The sequence below is a fragment of the Anolis carolinensis genome, chromosome 1 (assembly GCF_035594765.1).
Source record: "Anolis carolinensis isolate JA03-04 chromosome 1, rAnoCar3.1.pri, whole genome shotgun sequence".
NCBI classification, from domain to species: domain Eukaryota; kingdom Metazoa; phylum Chordata; class Lepidosauria; order Squamata; family Dactyloidae; genus Anolis; species Anolis carolinensis.
In genome coordinates this window covers 335,073,210-335,090,136 of record NC_085841.1, presented here as the reverse complement: position 1 = coordinate 335,090,136, position 16,927 = coordinate 335,073,210, and positions in this window count along the sequence as shown.

Here is a 16,927-nt window from a genome sequence, read left to right as displayed (position 1 = left end):
TATTGAGAATATGGAAGTATGAATGAGGACAGATGCATAAATGAGTTCAAACTCATTTCCATTTAGAATGTTTTTTAAATACTGATTTGACCTCTGGGTGGATTTTGTATAGGGTAATATATGTAAAACTGTAATTAAAATGGAGTATGAAAGAAGTATAGAGATGGACATGATGTACTTTGCTAGCCTTTTCCCCCTCAGGGATACAATGATAAAAGACATATGCATATAATCAATAATAGAGACAATGAAGGAGGGGTGTTTGTTACAGAGTGCCTGTGACAGGAGACCACCTTTATCTTTGTTATTTTAAATAAAAATCCATATTGATATTTATCTATGCATCTGTGTCCTCTGGAGATTATGAAAGGTGATGTGTATTTGATAGGTGGGTGCCATACTGATGAGTATGAGTTAATGAAGATGCCTATACAAACAAAAAAACCTGTCAAAAACTTTAGAACAAAATCAGGGTTTTCTGGGAAAATAGAACAGACATATCATTATTTCTTGTTGAAACTAATATGGTTAGGTTTCTGGGTTTTTATTCTACCAGTAGCAACTCTTCCAAGCAAAGATTCAACCAAAATAATCTTTCTGGTAGAAGAAAGGCCTTTTTTTTCCTTTTTTTCTTTTTTGCTGAATTCCCTTTTCAGCACTCTCTCACCACAATCCCACATTTCCACAAGATTCTTCAGACCTGCACAATAGATTTTGGAAAAAGAATCAGAGATAATCAGCATCTTCCCATTCAACCAGAAGAGAAAATCCACTTGATCAAAGCCTGACTCAGACAGGACCACCCCTTTCATCTATGTAAGGCTTTCTTTCTATAGTCAGCCCTCTATATCCATGGATTCTGCATCTGTGAATTCAGCCATCTACACTTTTATATAAGGGACATGATTTTTCTATGCTATTGTATATAATAGGACTTGAGCATCCATGAAATAGGGCCCATGGGAGGGGGGGAGGTGTCATGGAAGCCAACCCCAGTAGATACCAAGGGGCTCTGTATCTGTAAACCCCACAAAATGGAATGGGTATATGAGTGGATGGATTGAATTCCTATCCAGTGCAACAAACTCACAAGAATGAAGCTTTCTTTCATAACATGTGGAATGAATTAGCTCAGTGGACAAATTAGTGGAAAAAAGAAACAAAGATTAAAGGAGATTGGTCATTTTTGTCAATAAATAGTAATTAAATATTGGCACATTTTTTCCTCCAGATGGCATTTATCTTTTCTGCAATGTACAGTAGAGCAAAGGGTCTTGTCAATATTGGCTACAATCTAATAATGATGCATACAAATGGAGGAACAGGCTCCAACTGTCAGCAGTAGTAAAGGGAAAATACCCTGCCAACAACAACCCTAGATCTCAGTGTTTAATTCCAAATCATTGAAAATAATTTGTAAACATGTATTAGTATCACTAGCACAAAAGGTGGACAGTTACTGAATTCCTGTCATAGGATGTTTATGTTGTCTCCCTTTTTGCTGTTCTTTCCCAGCAGGAAAAAAAATACTTATTTACTGTTGACTGGAGTAACTTGTTAAACTCTGGCAGGATTTTTGTCATGTTTGTAATTGATTTGCTGGTATGTTTTGACCAGAATTTTGTTTACATTAATACTTCTTAACATTAACTGGCTTGGATCCTCTTTTTGGCAGGGTGTGTATCTACAAACAGAAACATCTACTGAATCATGTCAGGCTAAAAAATGAAATGGTAGCTGGAATAGAAGCAGCAAGTAGCTCAAAGTGGAAACTGCAAGTCCTGCCAGAATTATTGTATCATTTCACAGAATTATTTATGTTGATACAGGGTGATGGGAACTGCTGTCCAATATTTGACATGATCTATAATTAACTGCAGTGATCTGAAAAATAGCCTAGCTTTATGGAAAATGGCCTGTGAAAACCAACAAATTCTCCTTCCATATTGCAAGTTACTGTGTTTTTCCTAGACAATGCAATATTTTAAAGTTTGTGTATTTAGCATATACTATGCTTTACTCTTATTGTTTACTGCTTTGAAATGTTCACTTATCAACGGTTTATAAATATCCACAATATTTCAGTTGTAGTATAGTTTCAGATAAGAGAAAAGATTGTGATTAATTCCTATTGAAATGAATGAGACACATTAGGTATCACTAGTTGAAGATAATGGTGGCTGATTACAGTCATTTCAATGGGGCAGTCCATTTTATAGTAGCTGTCCAAGGTTCTGAACTTATTTAAGGTTCAGTGTATGTATTTGGCAGCGGGGGGGGGGGGGGCGGATCTAGCAGTTCCTTTCACTAAACATAAATGGAATGTGGTTGCACACACACATTAATTTGTTCATCATTTGCAGCTCTCTTAAGATTCCCTTGAGCAAAAGTAAACCCACTCTGCATTTCCTACAGAAAAAAATCAACACTTTTATTTAGAACTAAATTGCAATTTTTTCTATAAAGGCAAGTCATTAACCTTTGCCTAATCATTACCTCTAGAGATAATTAAAACCAATCCCATTGAAATGCTAGCTAATATAGGTAGCTCTTGAAAAATAATACAGAGAGAGAAATGGTAACTTCTCAGGCAGACTGATTTCCCTAGAGTATACGATTGTGGAAACTTTACAAACTCCTGTCCTGGAGCAGAATGTGACTTTGAAATGGATAGCTTGTATTAGTTTATGAGTGATCTGGAAATTGTATATTCTGGTGTATCTTTCTTACAGCTGTTTGGAGTTTGGACAGCCTGATCTGCTTAGAACAGCTGTACTCTTACAAATAGAGTATTCGTAGCTGATGAGCTTGATTTTTTGATGGGGAACAGCAAATCTTCCTCAGGCAAAGTCAAAAACATTTTGCTGTCCATGGCCATGACAGAGGGAAGGAATATGAAAATAAGCTTTCTCTGTTAGAGTTAGTGACGTCTGAATACCATTAGCCACTCACTGGGGTTTATCACATGAGGCAGAGAAACCAGTATTGTTGCCTTTGGTGACTGTTTCCTATTGCATAACACCATGCTTATCCCACATCTATCACATGATTATCCTATCCCTTACCTGTCAATAGCTCCCACTCCTGCAATGTTCCCATCACTTACCTTGGTGCAATGGGTCCATTTGAAATCTATACTAGTATGACAGCAGATATGCTAGGGAAAGGATTCTAATCCTTTTCCTTGCTATTTCCAAGCTGTCCATTCCCCATTTATTTTATACTGTATAGTTATATACATCTTTTTTTTCCAAAACCACTATTGTGAATTTGCTCTAAAATAAATAAATAAATAATGCAACAGCAGTAGTGCAAGAAAGTGCAAATATACAATCACAGGACCACAAATTGTCAAATCAGCACAATTGTGCAATTGAAGAGAGATGCAATATCAATCCAATATGTATCCATTATCAGTAGCACAAGTGGAATAGTAGATTCGTGTGATATAGTCCATAGTTAATTTGCATGTTTGCAGACTTTCTGTTTGTTAGCTTTAGCACACTCACTCTTTTCTATATCTATTACTATATATCTTTCATAAAGAAGGAAAAGTTTGTTTTTCTTTCTCCGCTAAACCCTGTGGGAGAGCAGGTAGGCAAATAACTGGTTATTGTTCAGCTTCTGCCTTGACAATTTGATTAGTCTCCTTGAGAAACCCATTATTATTTGTCATATTTCCCAACTACTAAGGTCCTGCTCTCATATTTACAATGCTGATAATGGATAAAATATTATTTATTTACAGTATTTATATTCCGCCCTTCTCACCCTGAAGGGGACTCAGGGCGGATTACAATGAACACATATATGGCAAACATTCAATGCCAACAGACAAACAACATATATAGACAGACACAGAGGCATTTAACATTTTTTTTCCAGCTTCACGATTACGGCCACAGGGGGAGCTGTTGCTTCACTGTCCACTAGTGGCTGTACTTCCTCATTCCTTTCCTCATGTTTTGCTGGCAGTTTTTATGATGTTGTAAATTAGTTACATTAGCCTCCCGCATAAAGCGTACCTAAATTTCCCTACTTGACAGATGCAAATGTCTTTCGGGGCTGCAGCAAGCCGGGCTATTTAATGGTCGAGGGCTTAACCCGACCCGGGCTTCAAACTCATGACCTCTCGGTCAGTAGTGATTTATTGCAGCTGGTTACTAGCCAGCTGCGCCACAGCCTGGCCCACAGATGTAGCTGTGTCCAGCTAAACTGGTGGAAGCAAAGCTCTTGCTCCCCATGGCATCCCTCCATCTCCTGTAAAAAGCTACCCAGGAGGTTATGGGCATCCCAAATAATGGAAAAAGCTATAGGGAATGAGGGATAAATCCTCTAAAATGGAATAGAGAAAACTTTTCATGAGTGCTGCCCTTCTGTATGTTTAAACTGTTGTTTAAGAAATATATACATGTATATTTCTCTCCTTGATTGGCTGATTTAGACTAGGGAATGCAAAATCATGGATCCTGTAGCATTCAGTTGACCTGTCTCAGATGCCCTGCTGTCCTTGGCTTTATTTTTTAGTGAAAAGCAGAGGGAGGCTTTATTTTTCATTACAGATGGAATTGCTTTGCATCTCATGCAGATCTCACCCATATGTGATTGAGATAACACAGCAATTGTTCAACCAGCAATGTTTTTAAAATGCCCAGATAGTATAATTTAACCGCATGGTTTTTGTAATTTTATGTGACATTCCAGTTATGTTAAAATCTTTAATATTACATTTATTGTTTGTGAAAATTATCTTTACCATTGCTGGGGGCAGGAGGAAAGTGGGGATTAATATCTGTTGATACTGCTGGAAATTGAATGTTTTGGTCCACAAAGATCTGGTTCAACTGTTAATTGAGATTGGATGACCCAATTCTTCTCCAAATACAGCATTGAACTCCCTTTTTTACCTTGTTCCAATTCAACACTCTAGCCCATCCACTGTAATGTTTCAAATACAGTAGAGTCTCACTTACCCAACATAAACGGGCCAGCAGAACATTGGATAAGTGAAAATGTAATTTACGACACCATAAAAATTGTCCAGCAGCATTTGGAATGGAATGAGGAAGTATCCAAGGACTTGATGTCACAGTGGATGATGAAGCAGCTGCTCCCCCTATGGCCGGAATCAAGCATACACTCAGGAAGCTGGAAGCTGGAGAAGGCTAAATTGCCTCTGTGTCTCTGTTTCTGTCTCTATGTTCATATGGCATTGAATGTTTGCCATGTATGTGTACATTGTAATCCGCCCTGAGTCCCCTTCGGGGTGAGAAGGGCAGAATATAAATACTGCAAATAAATAAATAAATAAATGTTTTACAACAAATCGACAGAAAAAACAGTTCAATACACGGTAACGTTATGTAGTAATTACTGTATTTATGAATTTAGCACTAAAACATTGCAATGTATTGAAAACATTGACTACAAAAACATTGACTACTAAAAAATTGACTAAATATAAAAATAGAATTGCATAACATGAACTTACAGTAAAACATTATCAGAAGTTAAATCCATAAAAAGTTCAGTCTTTACTGCCTAGAGAAACAGCTATGGATCCAGGCAGGAGGCAGACTGTGTTGGATAATCCAGAACATTGGATAAGCAAAGGTTGGATAAGTGAAATTCTACTGTAACATGTATATACTTTTACCGATTGTCTAGAAACCCTAACAAGTATTTTCCAAGCTCCTTCAGTCATCAGCTGTGTATTTAATCTGGAAAATTTATTTGTTGACATTATTGTGATTGTTTTGGGCAATTTTATTATGGTGATCATTTTAATGGCTACCTTGTCTCTAATTGTTGTTAATTTGTTTTAAACCATTTTCATGGGTAGCCATAAGCATTGAAATGTACAATCTCATCTTTTCCTGATCATTGTCTATGTTACCTATGACATTATTGACCCCAATTGGAAGCTGCTGTGATTTTACTGTTTGTTATTTTAATGTAAATTTTATTTTTGTGTAATAATGTGTTTTTATATTGTTGTTTATTGTATGTCTGTACCTTTGTTGTAAACCACCCTGAGTCCCTTCTGGGAGATAGGGCGGTATAAAAAGTATTATTATTATTATTATTATTATTATTATTATTATTATTATTATTATTATTGTTGTTGTTTTTAGTTGACAAGTGCAACAGGGAGGTAAACATGAATTTAACTGAAACAAAATTCAAGTGTGACCTGCTATATTCTGCAGTTTTCCTGTTCAAGATAATTGCTAAATTAATCATTAATATGCTAAAGTATGTTTCTGGTGGGAAAGATATATTTGAAACTATTTGAATTATAAATTGGCATGTACTAAAATGCTATCCAGAATTAGCATAAACATTTCATTCCATGGTGTTGTTTTAACAGATTTCCATTATTATTATTATTTAATTGTTTTTTAATCTTTTAACTTTATTTTTTAATTATGGTTGAAATTCCATCTTAAGCCAACCACTTTTGTTACAACGTAAGTTGAAGTTGTCTCTTTTTGTTAAAAAAATTCTAACTTAATTCACTACTCAATTGATTTTCATTAGATTCTGTCAATTAGTATGGTAATCATTATCAACAAAGATAATTTTATTAATTGCAACTTACAATGCTATATGTACTACATTTACCAACCTCCAGCACATTACCATTTTATTGCAGATATCATTTATCATAAATAATATGCTAAGATCCCACATACATGCAGTTTTCTCACCCACATAAACAATCTGTGATGTATATATTTCTTATCATTTTTTTCCTCAAAGGAAGTGATGTGAATCCCTGCTGCAAGAACATCTTTGAAAAACTGCAAAATCCACACACATGGTATTTTTGCCCTAAAAACAGTGTTCGCAGCTCAAGGAACATTTGACATCTTACATTGGCTGCTTAGTTATAAATTGTAATGGTCCTGCAAGACCATGGGATTTAGTTCTAGAGGAAAGGTTAACTCAGGAGACATGAGCAAAGGTAGAGAGACACAATTGAAACCCATGAGTTCTATTAGTTAGCTGTTCTGGGTACAGGGGAGAAATAAGGTGGGCACTTAATGCTTCTTGGAAAGCAGGGAAAAGATCCCAGGAAAAAGACTGAAGGAAATCAGGAACTCGAGTCAGTTGAACTGGGGGTTTTAGTTATTTTTATAGGGATTGAAGGATTAGAATGTCAGCCCATGGAGTGGTAAAAGGCCCTATATACTGATGTATACGTCAACTTCATGTATAAATTGAGAGCAGGTTTTGGGGCCAAAATTACAGAAGTTGTTATCACCTGTGGATAGGTCAAGAGTTATTCTGTGGAGAAGGGAAAGTGCCAGCAGCACCCATGGCCACCATCACATCATTTTCCTGGCCAGTCATTCAAAAAGGCTAGAAGTGGCACCACTGTACAGAGAGTAGAGGGCATCAGTGCCTCTTTTGGGTTCCTCCAGAATGAACTAAGCTTTCGCCTTTTCCATCCATAATTGCCTCCGTGTGTTAACATATTCTCTGTGGCATGTTCCATACCCTCAATCAGTTCTCGTATACATCCCTAATCTAATTTAATGTGTTACATTACTGTAATACTGTAGCTAACTATATAATAGCTTAATTCACATCACATGGGTCCCCGTGGTGCAGTGAGTTAAACCGCTGAGCTGCTGAACTTGCTGACCAAAAGGTTGGCGGTTCGAATCTAGGGAGTGGGGTGAGCTCCCGCTATTAGTCCCAGCTTCTGCCAACTGAGCAGTTCGAAAACATGCAAATGTGAGTAGATCAATAGGTACCGCTCTGGCAGGAAGGTAATGGTACTCCATGCAGCCATGCCGGCCACATCACCTTGGAGGTATTGACGGACAACGTCGGCTCTTTGGCTTAGAAATGGAGATGTGCACCAACCCCCAGAGTCAGACACAACTAGACTTAATATCGGGGAAAACCTTTACCTTTAACATCATATTCAACTCCTTTAGAGTATTTTCCTAAAGCTTTCATTTTTAAATGTCCCTTTATGCTAACTTTGATTTTTCCCTGGCCTAGTGATACCTCCCCCTACCATCCTATCTGTCCATTGGGGCTACCTAAACAATGGCAAAGACTCCAAATCTCTAGGACTAAAGGGGATGGTGGTAAAAGCTTTTGAAAATATGTACCAGCACAAGTCCCTCCATTAAACTTCTTAGTCCTGCTTTGAAAATAGCAGCAAGTCCATTGTGCTCTTCCTCATTACTCCATGTAGGGAGAGGAGCAAATCGACTAGCTTTCCTTCTCTGTGTGTAAATTTATTTCCTGTTGCACTTTCAATGCTATTTGGTGCCACGCTGGAGCTGTGTATCACTGTGGCCAATACCCACGATGTTTGTCAGTTCTACTATATGATTTTTATGAGGTTTGTGTAAAGGTTTCATGCAATAAATCACCAGCTTTTATCATTCTATGTAGTACTTGCTTGCATTATTTATGAGAGCTTCGCAATACATCATGTTGGTTCATGCTAGAAACTTATAAATAATCTAATCTAACATAAAATCCATGTCATGGAATCAAGGAAATATAAAAGTATGTTTGCACCTTTGAAGGAAACCTAGCGAACTGCATTTTGAAAATGCATAAAAAATGAAGTAGACATGTGATCATATCTAATATTTTAAAAATAAAAATACACCTTTACTACTAATATGTGCTATTGAGCAGGGACATAGGATCTAATCACACTGGAAGCACTAACATTCTAAACTTTTGGATACATGTAACTATTACTAAATATAAAGCATAAAGTGAAAAGTGACTCACAAGCAGAACAATAAAATATTTGGTTGTGGAAATTTGTATTCAGAATTACACACAAATACCTCAACCAAACAAATATATTATTTTAACAGAAAAGGCAATAAAACCAAAATAATGAATTACGGTACTCTTCTGTTTCCTTTATTTTAACCATTTAAGTCAGGAAAATTAATCTTTAGTTTTAAAAAGTGACTTTTTTCTTATTTAGAGACCCTTCATAATCAAGACCTAAACTGTGGTTGACTTGGGGTTTTTGTTTTGTTTTGTTTTGTTTTGTTTTGTTTTTTCGTGTCAGGAGCAACTTGAGTTGCTTCTGGAGTGAGAGAATTGGCCATCTGCAAGGACGTTGCCCAGGGGACGCCCGGATGTTTTGATGTTTTTACCATCCTTGTGGAGGCTTCTCTCATGTTCCCGCATGGAGCTGGAGCTGAAAGAGGGAGCTCATCTGCACTCTCCCCGGGTGGGATTCGAACCTGGCAGCCTTCAGGTCAGCAACCCAACCTTCAAGTCACTTAGTCCACTACGCCATCTTGGGGTGCAATCTATACTGTAGAATTAATACAGTTTGATGCTACTTTATTTATTTATTTTATTTCCGATATTTCTGCCCTGCCCTTCTCCCCGAGGGGACTCAGGGCGACTGAGTCCTTTCATGGCTCAATGCTATGGAATCCTGTGAGTTGTAGTTTTAAAAGGTCTTTAGTCTTCTCCTCCAAAGAGTGCTGAAGCATCACTAAACTAGAAATCTCAAGATTCCATAGCCTTGAGACATAGATGAAGTGGTGTTAAATTGCATTGATTCTATAGTATAGATCAGGAATGGGCAAACTTTGGCCCTCCAGGCATTTTGGACTTCAACCCCCACAATTCTTAACGTAAGTCCAAAATGCCTGGAGGGCCAAAGTTTGCCCATTCCTGATCTACGAAGTTTGCCCATGCCTGGTATAGATGCACCTTTTGTTTGAATCCCGTGCTAGACAAAAGATGGAGAAATAAATAAATCGAGTACTAGGGCCAGACAAAAGAAATATGGAGGATAGATCTAACCATGGGGATGGGTAGTTACAGCTAAATAAAATATGCAGAATAAAAAGCAGCATACCACTTAATCGTAATTATTGGGAGACAGACTCAAAGGAAAAGTGGCTTATGGACTTCTCATTGACATATGGATAGTCATTTGTGTATACAAGAAGCTGAGCTCTGCAACTCTTTGTCTGATCCAGAAGACTCTTTTTAGCACAAATAATTTATGGTCTGACCAAGGCACTGCCTCTCCCCATTATTTTGGGACGAGGAACAATCTCTGCTGAGACCTTTAAGTAGCACACACAAAAATCATGTTTTCAGCTGGGAACTGATATTTTATGGGGAGAGAGCTATTAATAGTATGTTGTATCATTTCTATTTCTTTCTAATACTTATGCTTTTGATTCTATTACAACTTTAATTGTTTTTAAAAAATATTTGGAATGCTTTTACTGACATGGATTTTTAACTATATGTGTTTTAATTGTTGTAAAACCCTGCCATAATCCCCACCACTAAGAAAAATGTAGGGCATACTTGTTGTTATCTTCTTTTCTTCTTCTTCTTCTTCTTCTTCTTCTTCTTCTTCATCATCATCATCATCATCATCATCATCATCATCATCATCAAAACTCTGTTGGATTTTGTAGAGCTACTACAAAATATGTTGCCTCTTTTGAAGAAAGACTAGTAAGAAAAGAAGAACCATGTTTTAATAACCAAGGCCAGATCAGTATCTAGATGCTAAAGGGATTCACTGCAGCATAGGGATTCAGTACAGCAATGCCAATAATTCATGATCCACCGTTACAAAGCGTTTTGACACTCCATCTTCAGATGACAAAAGTATAATACCATGTGTGAGGAATGGCACCAATTTGCATTGAAATTGGAAGTAATATATTTGCCAGATACTACAGAAAATGAACTAGTCATGAAGGAGTCAGAGAAAAAGACTCCTTTCAGAAAATGAGCCCTATCCTCTCAACATAGCATCATAATATTACAGCAAACACTAAAGTCATTTGTTTTAGTACTCTTCTTTTTTGTCTATTTAAAATAGAAGGAAGCACCTGAACCTAGACTTGATGGCACATAAAATAGCAACTTTCTGGAACAAACTTTCTAGAGACAAATGCAAATTTCTACATTTAGGCCACAAATATTAATTGTGTAGCTATAGAATGGGGGCACATGGCATATAAAAAGAGCATTGAGGTCTTCATTGATCACAAAATGAATATGACCCAGCAGTGTGATACAGCAGCAGAGAATGTGAATGCTATTTTAGCCTGCATTAGTAGAGGCATTGTTTCCAAGGACAATGCCACATTAATATTCTAAAGCTGAAGCACCCACTTTGCTATCAGGCTGCTGTCTCCTGCAGAATTCTGCGAGATGTAGAAGCCAAGGGAAGCCAAGGACCTCCCTGGCTGGGAATTTCAAAGGTTCATGCTTTGCTATTATTCTCCTGTCTCCCTAAACTATATTTCCCATGATTCTGCAGGAGACAGCAGCACAATAGCAAAGCAGGCACTTCTGATTTATAATGCTAATGTGATATCATCCTAAGTCAGGTCACTTCTGGAATACTGTGTTCAGTTCTGGACACCTCATTTTGGAGCTGCAACAAGTCTGATATATGAGGAAAGGTTATAAAAAGGTTGAAGGAGCTAGGTTTATTAAGCTTGGTGGAGTAACATGGTTGAACTCTTTAAATAACTCTTGGTCTGTCAAAGAGAAAAGGGGCAGATTTGTTTTTAACTGCCCCAGCAGTCCAATGGTTTTAAGTTACAGGAAGGTAGATTTCAATTGAACAGTAGAAAAAACTTTAAGGAAAAAAATTGCATTAGAAACTTTTCAGTGGCAATTTAATCAGGTGGAATGCTGTTTGCAGGCTCTTGTGGATTACCTCTTAATTTCTCTTTGATCCACAAAAAAAGATTTCACTGATCCATACTTGTTTCAAGCTGGCATTTAATACATAAAGCATCCCCTCCTGCAGCAAGTTGCTCCCAGGAGTTGGTTTTAGTCCACCAGGAATCAGTAAGAGGACATTAGAGCAAGTGCCATTAGACAATGGAATTAATTGCCTCTTTAGGCAATTAAGAAGCTGACTGCTACCTGCTGGAGATGCTAGAGTTGGGGATCCTGCATTGAGCAGGGGATTGCACAAAATAAGGCCACTGACAACTCTATGATCCTATGGGTTAGCTATGTTTGGCCATTGCCTGGATAGAAGAACATGGCTGAGATCCTGTAGGGCAGTGGTTCCCAACCTTTTGTCCTCCAGATGTTTTGTACATCCTCTCCCACACCAGCACTCTTTGGCAGAGAAGAATAAAAACTTTGTACAACTAGAATTTCCATAATCCCATTGCACCGAGCCATGGCAATTAAAGTGATGCCAAACTACATTAATTCAACAGTATAGATGCATCCTATGACTTCAATGATTTGCTGTTCATCTACATTACTGGTGACCATCACCCAGAAGACCATTTCATCGGTGCCCCAAGACTGTGAAATGACCTGCTGGAAGAGCTTAAATGAGCTGTCAGAATTTAAAACTCCTCTAAAGACCTATCTCTTCTGGCAGGCCTATTCAGCCAGTTTTAAGCATGAATTTTAAACTCGTGTCCTGTGTTTTAATTTCTGTCCTGTGTATTTAATATGTATTTTATAGAAATACATTTTAATATATATCTTTTATAGAACTACATTTAAATATGGGTGTTTATAAATTTTTGTAATGTTTGTGTGTTTTAAATGTGACCTGCCTCAAGCCACAAGGAGAGGCGGGTAAGAAATATATATTTTTAAAATATTTATCTATTTATTTTATTATGAGAGTATTCTCTGCTTGGTCATGTCTAAGGGAAAACAAAATATCTTGCAGAATCCTTTATTTACTCAAACATGTACTGGCATTTTTTAAAAAATAAGGCAAACTATTACCTCTCTCATCCATGCAGAGAACACCATAAGAATCAATGCACCCAATCTCTTTATCTCATCAAGGTATTTTAAACAGGAGTGCCAACAACTATAAAAATAATTCACAGTTTGAGGCCATCTGGAACCCGGGAGGCTGTGTAGGAGGCAATGATTTGTGCCTGTTTTTGAGAAGAAGTCATGGAGAAGACTTTGTACTAATGTTAGCTGTCTCCCTTTTTAATCTGCGCATGAAATTAAGCTCTCATGAAAATTCAAGAGTGCCACCACAGGAATGAAGACTTTCCCCAGAACTTCCCCTAGCTACTTTCAGTTGCATATATTCTCCTCCACATTGTCAAATATTTGCTGAATATTTTATGTCTGTGTTTTGATAATTTTAAGATACTTGCAGAGCCTGGAGCAATTAAAAAGAAGCCTACAACTCCCAGAAGTTTTCAGCCTACATGGCTAGAAAGTAACTTTTAAAAGTACTGGATATTTGACTATTCAGTTCACTATATAGAATGGTGTTTCTAGTGCTTGATGATTTTGAATTTTGTAAAATTTGTTCAGATGGATTTGATACCTTTTGAAAACAAGTTCCAGAAATGGAAGCACCTTCTCTTGTGTCCAAGAGATATCTTTATTCTTTCATCTGTCAGGGAGAAGAAGACAAGTAAGCAGGCAGTAACATAAGGGAGAAGGCAAAGGGGAAATCTAGAAGTTGGTAATGCAGAGTGGGTCACAGGGTGGGTCTGCGTAGATAGTACCCAATCATACCAATCCCTGATATCAATGATCAATTTGTTTGTCCATCTAATCCAGCGTTATTTTAAGACTTGAAAAGTTCAACAGAACTGTACCATTTTCCATATCAAGAAATTCTAGGTGCTATACACACCCATAAAAGCACATCTATCAACAACTGGGTGTCTACTATCAGACTTGTAAAGTACCACCCAGGCACTTAAATGTCCCAGCACCATGCTCTTACTGTGCACAATTAAAAGTTTGAGGCAATTTGGAACCAGAGGTTTTGCCAGCATTATATTGGCTAGGAATGAGTCACATGAGAGGGACAAGTGCGACTTTCTGATATTGGAGGCAGCAAATACGACCGTAGGTCTTTGGAAGATTTACTACTTGATGTAACCCATGTGCTATGCTCATTTCTTTAAGAACATTGCTGTTTTTCAATTTGGAAACAACTGAACATCATTTTTGTTTATTTCTAAGTGAAGAACTGGGCAGGAGAAAGAAAGGAAACACATATTCATGAAATCAGACATTTGTCCTTCAGATGTGCATGTAAGAGAGAGAAAGTAGCAGGTTGTCTTTAGTATCATTGAGTCAATCATGTCAAATGGGGAGTGTACAAGATGCTTCTCACATCATGTTTTATACTCAGGCACACAAACCATTTGTAAATTTAAATCACCTGTTTTCTAAGAGATAAATTTTAGGAAAAGATTACTATGTATTCTGATGTGCACAAAGAAAGAGAACAGGCAGTTTCTTGTCAGTGAAATATTCTTTCTTTCTTTCTTTCTTTCTTTCTTTCTTTTTTTCTTTCTTTCTAGTGCAGATATGCACAGACATAAAGAATAAGTGAAAATATGTCCCTTTCAGTATCTACTCCTGTATATTTCCTAGAGGTGGGGTAAATTTTGTACATGTCATTTTGTGTCACGACCCAGGCGGCAGAGGCACCAATAACCATACACAGAGGCCAGAATCTAACTAATATCTTTATTGAAGGAATATATAAAGTTAATAAAAACAAGTGTGGAAAATAGTCCAGAATTAGACCCTTCAGGAAAGGTCAGAATTAGTCCAAAAAAGCAATGTCCAATAAGAAATATTAAGGTCCAAAGTTGTAATCCAATAACCGAAACACTCACTTTGCCAAGCAAAGTGAGGGGAGATGACAAGGTCCTTTAGTCCATAAAACTTGAGCGTGGCTAGGAAATAACTTGATACTTGAAACAAGGCTTGAACGTGGAACAAGGTAACTAAGAACAAGAACAAGGTCCGTGGAATAACTTGGTAAAATCCGTGAAACAAGGCAAGGATTAGTCCTGGGAAACAAGGCAAAGTCCGTAGGTAAACAAGGCTGGGAAGCAAGGCGAAGGCTGGATAGCAAGGCAAGGCTTGAGCTGAAGCGAGGCTTGAATCGGAGCGCGCTGTCCAAACACAACTCGCTCCGCAGGCTGACGAATTGACTCCGCGAAGTTGCTACGCGGCAAAACACCTATATAGAGTCCAACTTTCTCACCAAAGCGGTTCTCTGGGAATCAGAAACGAAAGCTAAACTCTGAGACCAGATGTTAAACTCCTTAAAGATTCTCACGAGAACCAATGTTAATTGGCAACATTCTTAGCTGCTATCCTCGCACTCCTGCGCGAAGCTGAATCCAAACTTCTCTGTTGTTTACAAAACTCCCGGCGCAAGAACACGGGAGAAGTAGGCTCTGGGGTTGTTTGACATACTTCTGGGGCACAACTTTCTTGCAGGTGCAAGGTTTCCAGATCTGCCTGGGAAAGATCTGGCTGAGAGGAATCCAGTTCAGACTGGGAAGGTAAAAAACCCAAGTTTTCATCTTCATCAGGGATTACAATGTCCTGAGCAGGACTACAAGGCCCATGGTTCATCACACTATCCCCCTCCTCAGGGCCCCTCCCAAACTGGGGTCCTCTCCCCGAGGCGCGAGGTCGCGGTTTGGTGGGATAGGTCAGATGGAAGCGACGGGTTAGATCAGGAGCATGGACTGTGGAGGCGTCTTCCCAAGAGCGTTCCTCAGGCCCAAAACCCACCCAGTCAATGAGATATTGTAGGCGGCGGCGATGAAAGCGAGAATCCAAAATGTCCTCAACCTCGAACTCCTCCTCCCCATTCATCAAAACAGGAGGGGGGGCCGGTTGGTCTGTATCAGGACGCACACCATCCGCCGGAAGGAGCAGGGAACGGTGAAACACTGGGTGAATGCGCATTGAACGCGGAAGTTGTAGTTTGAAAGTCACGGGGTTTAATTGCGCCACCACTGGATAGGGGCCAATGAAGCGGGCATCTAACTTCCGGCATGGGCGGTGGGAGGGCAGAAAGCGAGTGGACAGGAAAACCCGATCTCCTACCTTGATTTCGGGGCCCGGCTGGCGGTGTTTGTCAGCGTGGCGTTTATAGTCCTCCTTGGCTTGGTCCAGTTGCTGGAGTAAAAGTTGTTGCACCGCTGTGAGTTCCTGCAGCCAATCCTCTGCTGCGGGAACTTCTGAAGTTTCAATGACAGGGGGAAAGAAACGTGGATGGAAACCGTAGTTTGCAAAGAACGGCGTTTCTTTTGTAGAAGCTTGAACTCCATTATTGTAGGCAAACTCAGACAGTGGTAACAGAGAAGCCCAATTGTCCTGTTGGTAGTTTACATAACAGCGAAGATACTGCTCCAAAGTGGCATTGGTGCGCTCCGTTTGCCCATCTGTTTGGGGATGATGAGCTGAAGATAAGCGAGAGTCTATGCCCAGTAGTTTTTGTAGTGCCTTCCAAAAACGAGAGGTGAATTGAGATCCACGGTCTGTGACTAAACTCTTGGGCAATCCATGTAGTCTGAAAACATGCTGAAGAAATAGATCCGCAGTTTCTTTGGCCGTGGGGAGGCCTTCGCAGGGAATGAAATGGGCTAACTTGGTGAATAGGTCCACCACCACTAAGATCGTGGTGAATCCACAGGAAGGTGGTAGGTCAGTGATGAAATCCGCGGAAATTATTTCCCATGGGCGAGATGGGGTAGGAAGGGGGTGTAAAAGCCCTGAGGGCTTCTCCCTTCGTATCTTGGAGCGCTGGCATACTGGGCAGGTGTTGACATATTTTTCCACATCCTTGCGGATCTTGGGCCACCAAAAATCTCTTAGGATCAAATGCATGGTTTTAAATAGTCCGAAGTGTCCTGCTGGTTTGCAGTCATGACACAGACGAAGCGCTTTTTCCCTGCCCGGTCCGGGTGGGATATAAACATGATTTCTATAGCAGAGCAGCCCATCTTTAAGCGAAAAGGGAAAATGCAGACCTTGGCGAAGTTGGTCCTGCGCCCAGGCATCTGCTTGCTGACTAGCCCTGATTTCTTGAGCACAGATGGGTCCTGGAGTAGGGGAAGTTGAACCAATGGGACTGGATTTGGTGTTCCCCACTGTGAGCGTGGCAAAG